Here is a 6,529-nt window from a genome sequence, read left to right as displayed (position 1 = left end):
TGGGACTCCTGGAAATGCTGGCAGCTGGGATCATATTCTTCTGAACTAGCACGTGAGGCTCTTAAAATTCAGAAAGGCATTTTGTTATTTTTCAGTGTTCAAATTTTATTTGTTTATTCATGACTATCCAGACCAAAAGGGTAAAAATAAAGGCTCTGTCAGTAATAAACCCTCCATCACTATCTGCAATCCTGTCCCTGATGACTGGTCTGTGTCACAGAAACCCAGCTAGCTGACACTGCAGCACCCGTCTCTCATTTCACTCCCCTGTGTGCCCTCCTCCCCCCGCTTATTCATCACAGATCTAGAGCTGGAAGGATAAAAATTGAGGGGAAGCCAATATTTTCTCACACTTAATCTGTGTGTCCAGAGACAGTATACACTCTGGCCATGCTGTTAATCTCTAAATCCCCTAAACAGATAAAGCTTTCTAGAGAAGCTGCTGTAGACACTGAGGAGAAGATAAAACTCATTTGGTTGCTTCCTTGGAAGACTTCGACTTCCTAGCCTCAGTGTGGACATAAAGTGCAGGAACAAATCACTGTCTTGGTCTGGCAATTTCTTCCTGTAGGAGGAGATGAAACTTGCTGAAAATAGGGGCAGAAGTATAAAACTTCATTCCAACAATCTGGGACATCAAGAAACCTATCAGGACAACCTCCAACTCAGCTGCTGTTTGCAGCGAACATGCAGGCTTCTCCTGGCCAGGCTCGGTACAGACATGGCACTTGTTGCTCTAAGGATTAGTGTCCTTGATAAAGGAAAAGTCACTGAAAGCTCCTCATATCTGCAACTCTTCTATGGACTCTAAAGCTGTGCTCATTAGTTACTCAGTTCTTGCTCTTCCAACCAGTAGCACAGAGAAGTAGAACATACCATGTATTTGTTTCCTGCCTATTTGAATTACCCACTAAACAGACCCAGACTAAAGTCTCACTTTCAGTACAGACAATTCCGTACAGGATAGTCCAGCCTAGCTGTAAGATCTGCTTAGCTCTGCAGCAATTTGTGACATTTAGGCTTTGCCAGAAAAGAAAAAAACGAAGGTCAAGAATAATACAAGACTGGAGTGCTGCTGACAGGACTTCCACAGAAGCTGGCACAAACTGGCACTAAATCAGGAGATAGCTTTTTGACTCTGCTACAGTTATCTTCAGTGACCTTGAGAAAAACAGAAGCCGTTCTGACTCCAGTCCCCGATCATCTTCGTGCCTTCCTCTGGACCTATTTGAGCAAGTCCATGTCCTTCTGATGTTGGGGGCCCCAGAGCTGGACCCAGCACTGCGGGTGGGGTCTCCTGAGAGTGGATTAGAGGGGCAGAATCCCCTCCCTGGACCTGCTGGCTATGCTTCTCTTGATGCAGCCCAGGAGACAGTTGGCTTTCTGGGCTGTGAGCGCACACAGGTGGCTCATAGTCAGTTTTCCACCCACTAATACCCCCAGGTGCTTCTCTGCAGGGCTGCTCTCAATCCACTCATCACCCAGCCTGTATTTGTGCTTGGGACTGCCCCAACCCATGTGCAGGCCCTTGTTTTTGGCCTTTCTGAACTTCATGAGGTTCACACAGGCCCACTTCTCTCAAACCTGTCAAGGTCCCTCTGGATGGCATCCCTTCCCTACAGTTTTTAAAGGTATTGTCCTGGTTTGGTCTGGGATAGAGTTAATTTTCCTCCTAGTAGCTAGTATGCTGTGTGATTTAGGATGAGAATAATGTTGATAACACTGAGCACCACATGTCTGCATTTTATATAAATTAGAGCATATTAGTAGGGCAGCCAGGGAGAGGCTGCCTGAACCAGCACATGCACGGTACAGCCTGCAGCTGCAGCAGCCACAGACTAAGCGCCCTCAGATGGGCCGAGTCCAGGATGGCTCTCAGAGCCAGCAGACAAACATGTAACACAAATAGAACAAAATAGAAAATAAAAAGATCTCTGATCTCTGCCAAGCTCATCCCTCAGATGCTAGGTGGCCGTGGCACAGGATCGCCCAGCCCTAGGGAAGCCCGGCAAGGCAGGATGACAGCAGAACACATGAACAGGCAGTCAGGTGTTGAATGCTGAGCAAATGCAACTTGGAAGAGGTAGAGGGGTGGGATCTGTGTTTCTATTTTATTTTTAAGTCAGCTACTTCCAAAAGCAGTTTACCTACAAGAAAGATATAAACATCTTTATTATTTCTAAGGAAAATTCCCAGATTGCTGAATCTTTCGCAACGCACATTATTCCTGCTTGAGCTGGTTCCTAAAGGCATATTCACTAGCACAGTTCCCCAAGTTTAAAGCCTTTCCACTTGGACCACTGCTTTGGCTGGAGGAGACATGCCCTTCTCACCCTCACAGCAGTGGCACCGGGAGACCTGTGGAAAGAGGGTGGGACCGACTGTGGATGACACCGGTGTGGGCGTGAAGCTTCTCGGGACACATCCACACGCACACTTGTGACCAAAAGCGGCTTGGCAGAAAAGGCCCCGCGGGTCCTGGTGGACACCACGCTGCCCAGCAGCTAGCAAGGTGCTTTTGCCCAAAGGCGGTGGCGAGCGGTACCCTGGGCTGCACTGGGAAAGCCTTGCCAGCAGCTGGAGGGAGGTGACCCTGCCCCTCTGCCCAGCGCTGGGGAGGCCATGCCTGCAGTGCTCTGCCCGGGTCTGGGCTCCCCACTACGAGAGAGACACCGGCATACTGGGGAGAGCCCCCCCACCCGTGCCCCTCCCCCACCCGTGCCCCCCAGCACGACCGTTGGGGTCACAGTGCCATGCTGGGGTATCCCGGCGCTGGCCCGGCAACAGCCCCAGTGCCTACCGGACGTCGCCGTGCCAGCACCGAGTGCTACTGGGGTCTCGCCCAGGAGCACTCTCTGGCACTGCCACCCCCTCGGCAGCCCTACTTGCGCCGCTGGGGCACTGCCCCAAACCCCTAAGAGCAGTGGTCTGCGGGATTCTCCCGGCCTTGATGGGATGGGCCAGCTCAACTGCTGCCGCGGCCCCAGGTGAGCTCCCCCCGCGGCCAGGGGACACGCCGGCACAGCCGGGCCCCCCAGCAGCCGCCTTGCTCATGCCCGATGCCGTCTGCTCTGCAGGGAGGACCCTGAGCCCGTGCAGGAGAGTGTGCCTGTCCCGGCGGCACCGCAGCCACTGCTCCGCCACCATGTGCGGGTGGCCCAGGGCCGCACGACGAGGAAGAGGGACCTCCTCCTCTTCAGGGAAACCCTGGTCATCGCCAAGCCCGAGTAAGACTCGCAGACCCCGGCTGCCCTTTCTCCCAAGCCCTGGCCCTGGCACAGCAGGGCAGGGACACCCAAGGAGCAGCCCCAGGCCCCCGGCACCCTGGTGCTGGATGCCCCCATGGCCATGCCCGTGGCAGGAGCACGGTAGAGGGGGAGCCACGGGGCTCGGCCACCTCCAAGTCACTCCCTGCCGCTCCTCTCCGCAGACGTGGCAGCTCCCCGCGCCCGCAGCTCTGCCTGGCCCTGGGCCAGCTGCAGGTGCTGAGCGGTGGGACGGGGGCGGCTGGGGATGGCACCCGGGAGGAGGAAAGCAAGAGCACCAACTCCCTCGTCCTCGTCTGGCCCTGCGGCTGTAGTGTCGTCACTTTCCGGTGAGTCTCCGTGCCACGTCCCACAGCAGGACCCGGCAGCGCCTCGGTCCTGCCCCACAGGGCTTCCTCCTGCCTCTGTAGTCATCCCCACCGGGCAGGGCTGTGCCGGCACCCGCCTCTGCCCGCAGGCTGGGGAGCAGCAGGCACTCAGGCTCTTTCTCCTCTCTTCCTCAGCTCCCGGGAGGTGAAGGAGCTCTGGCTCAGCGCGCTCAGTGGGTAAGCCCAGCCTGGCGGTGCAGCCTGGGGGGCCCGTGCTCACATCACGGCGGGACGCTCCAGGCCTGGGAGAGCTCCCCCCGTGGCTGCAGCCAGCTCTCGAGCGGGCAGAGCTGGCGGAGCTGCTTTGCCAAGCCCTGTCCAGCCAAGCCCCCCCCAGCCCCAGGCCCACCACTGCCACCGCTCTCCGCTCCACTGCCCGGCGCTACCCGGCTGCTTTGGGGCAGCTTGGAAGTGCTCCCCACTGGGCTGGCAGGAGAGGGCAAAGGCAGCTTCGGTCTCACACAGCTCTTCCTCCGACCCTTCCCCATGCACAGGCCACCAGAAGGAGTGCAGGGAGCCCGGGTGACCCAGCTGCCCTCCATCAAGCTCCTGCTGAAGCAGCTGAGTGGCCGCAAGGCAGTAAGTGGCCCTCTCGTCTGTGCTCTGCCCCCGCATGCTGCTCCAGCTCGGCATCAACTGCATCGCTTCTCACCTTCTGCTCTTTGCATTTTTCCCCTTGCTCAGGCGACGACACTACACGCCAGCAGCCTGGAGAGGCTCGTCGAGGGCCAGGCAAAGGTTAGGCTCGGCCGGGGTGCCATCCTGGCCATCCCCACCTCTGACAGGTGGCCAGGGGCTGCTCTGGCTCAGCGGGGGCCCTTTCTGCTGCGGGGCTGCTCGGTGAGCACAGCACATTTCTTGCAGGCTGCTGCAGAACAGCAGCCACCACCCGTCCCCTCCAGCAGCGAAGGCGGACGTGGCCACTCCGCTGGTGAGTTGGGACAAGACAGGGGCAGGACGTCCCTTCTCTGCCCCCCTCGCAGGGGGGCACTCGTGCTGCTGCTGCCCTTCTCGCAGGGCACATCTATCCCCATCGCTCTGTGCAGGAGAGAGCTGAGTCCCCGGCGTCCCCCGTGCCCAAACAACGCCTCTCCCTTGCGCTCGGCAGCAGGGGGGACGGCTCTGAGGGGCTCCGGGAGCGCTCGCCCGGCCGTACTCACGCAGGGGTTTTTGCGCTCTTTCCCTTGGCACCAGGCGGGACCTGCAGGAGGAGGAGGGGGCTGACCTGGCCCTTTGCACGCCGAGGGACCTCGGCTGCTGCAGAGGCGCCCGGGCCGTCGGGCTCTGGCGCCGGGGGGGCTCTCTTTGGCCGGCCCCTGGCAGCTCTCTGCAGCCAGGACGGCACGCTGCCCCAGCCCATCCAGGTAAGCAGGGCTGGCCAGAGGGAGGGGAGGGTCCCCATCCCGCTGGCTCCTCTGGAGAGGCGGTGTCCCAAGCACAGGCACCCTGCCTGGGGCCCGGGGACAAAGCCATCTCCTCCCCCCATCCCCAGCCTCCAGCCACCCCTCCATCCCGCCCCAGTGAGAGACACGGAGCCGTCCGTCCACGCTCACTCCGGTCCCTCAGGAAGGTCCACCTGCCTCAGGGCCTGTCTCCAGCCATCAACTGTCCCCCTCTGTCCCCTCAGGACCTGCTGGCTCTCCTTCACGAGCACGGGCCATCCACGGAGGGGATCTTCCGGCTGGCGGCCGGCGAGCGCGCCTCGCGGGAGCTGCGGGAGGCCCTCGACAGCGGAGCGGAGGTCCACCTCCAAAGCCAGCCTGCGCGGCTGCTGGCCGTCATCTTGAAGGTGAACCCGGCTGACCTGCAGCCCGGCAGCTCCCGCCTCTGTCGCTGCTGACGGGCGCCTGCGAGAGCAGCAGCCGAAACCCAGCCGCCTGCTCTGCTCCCGAGCCAGAGTGCCGGGGGTGCTGCCCGTGCTCCCGGCAAGCAGCGGCCAAGGCCTCACCCGGTGCCCTTGGCATTGCAGGACTTCCTCCGCAAGATCCCCTCCAAGCTCCTCGAGGCAGAGCTCTACGAGGAGTGGGTGAGCGCCCTGCAGAAGACCAGCAGGCAGGAGAAGCTGGCGGCACTGAAGGAGTGAGTGTGGCGAGCAGCCTGCCTGCTCCGCGGGGACTGGCAGAGGCCGGGACTCGCCCGCACGGCGGCAGCCTCCTTGCAGAAGCTGTGCCTTCAGCCAGACACCTCTGGGCGCTGTGGGCTCGGGTTCTGGGGGCACGTGGCACAGCAGGGCACTTCTCTCCTTGGAGCTCTTCCCGCGGGCCCTGGGGGTGGCTGCACCAAGGGCCTCTTGCCAGCAGGGCCAGGAGGGAGGGAGGTGGCCGCATCTCAGCGGAGGCAGTCCCTCTGCTGTACAGCAGGGGTGGCCAGGGAGCCTTCCCTCGGCCTGGGGTCAGCCTGGGAGGGAGGCCTGTGCTGACAAGGTCCAGTTCAGGAACGGTGTCTTCCTGTTCCCTCAGGGTGGCCAGCAAGTTGCCCAGCGCCAACCTCCTCCTCCTCAAGAACTTGCTCATCCTGCTCCGAAACATCAGCACAAATGTGGCCACCAGCAGGATGAGTGCCGGCAACCTGGCCATCTGCGTGGGGCCAAGCCTCCTGAGCCCAGCCGAGGAGCACACGCTTCCCCTGGACGTCCTGGTGCAGGAGACGGGGAAGGTACGTGGTGTTCCCCAGCCGGCTACAGCCTTCTGGGCCCACCCGGGCTTTGCTGTTCAGAGGTACCTGGCTGCCTCCTCTCTTCAGCAAACGCTCGTGGCGGAGCTGCCGGGAAGAGCAGCCCCACAGCTGCGCACAAGCGAGGCTCGGGAGTGGGGAAGGCTGTTGCACCTCGCTGGAAACCCGTGCTGTGCTGTGTGCAGGTGACGCGGCTGGTGGAGTTCCTCATTGACCACCACG

The 6,529-nt window shown here is 60.6% G+C and overlaps 1 long non-coding RNA gene across 1 annotated transcript; it reads left to right on the top strand.

Annotated features, from left to right (window-relative positions):
- Positions 1 to 5,344: 5,344 nt before the first annotated feature.
- Positions 5,345 to 6,168, top strand: LOC122152705. Its single transcript, XR_006164729.1, has 3 exons — positions 5,345 to 5,423; positions 5,604 to 5,713; positions 6,094 to 6,168. It is a non-coding gene; the product is annotated as an uncharacterized LOC122152705 (long non-coding RNA).
- The last annotated feature ends 361 nt before the right edge of the window (positions 6,169 to 6,529 follow it).

The sequence above is a fragment of the Tyto alba genome, unplaced genomic scaffold (genome assembly GCF_018691265.1).
Source record: "Tyto alba isolate M040663 unplaced genomic scaffold, T.alba_DEE_v4.0 Super-Scaffold_9, whole genome shotgun sequence".
Classification (NCBI taxonomy): domain Eukaryota; kingdom Metazoa; phylum Chordata; class Aves; order Strigiformes; family Tytonidae; genus Tyto; species Tyto alba.
This window is presented reverse-complemented; position numbering and strand designations above follow the sequence as displayed.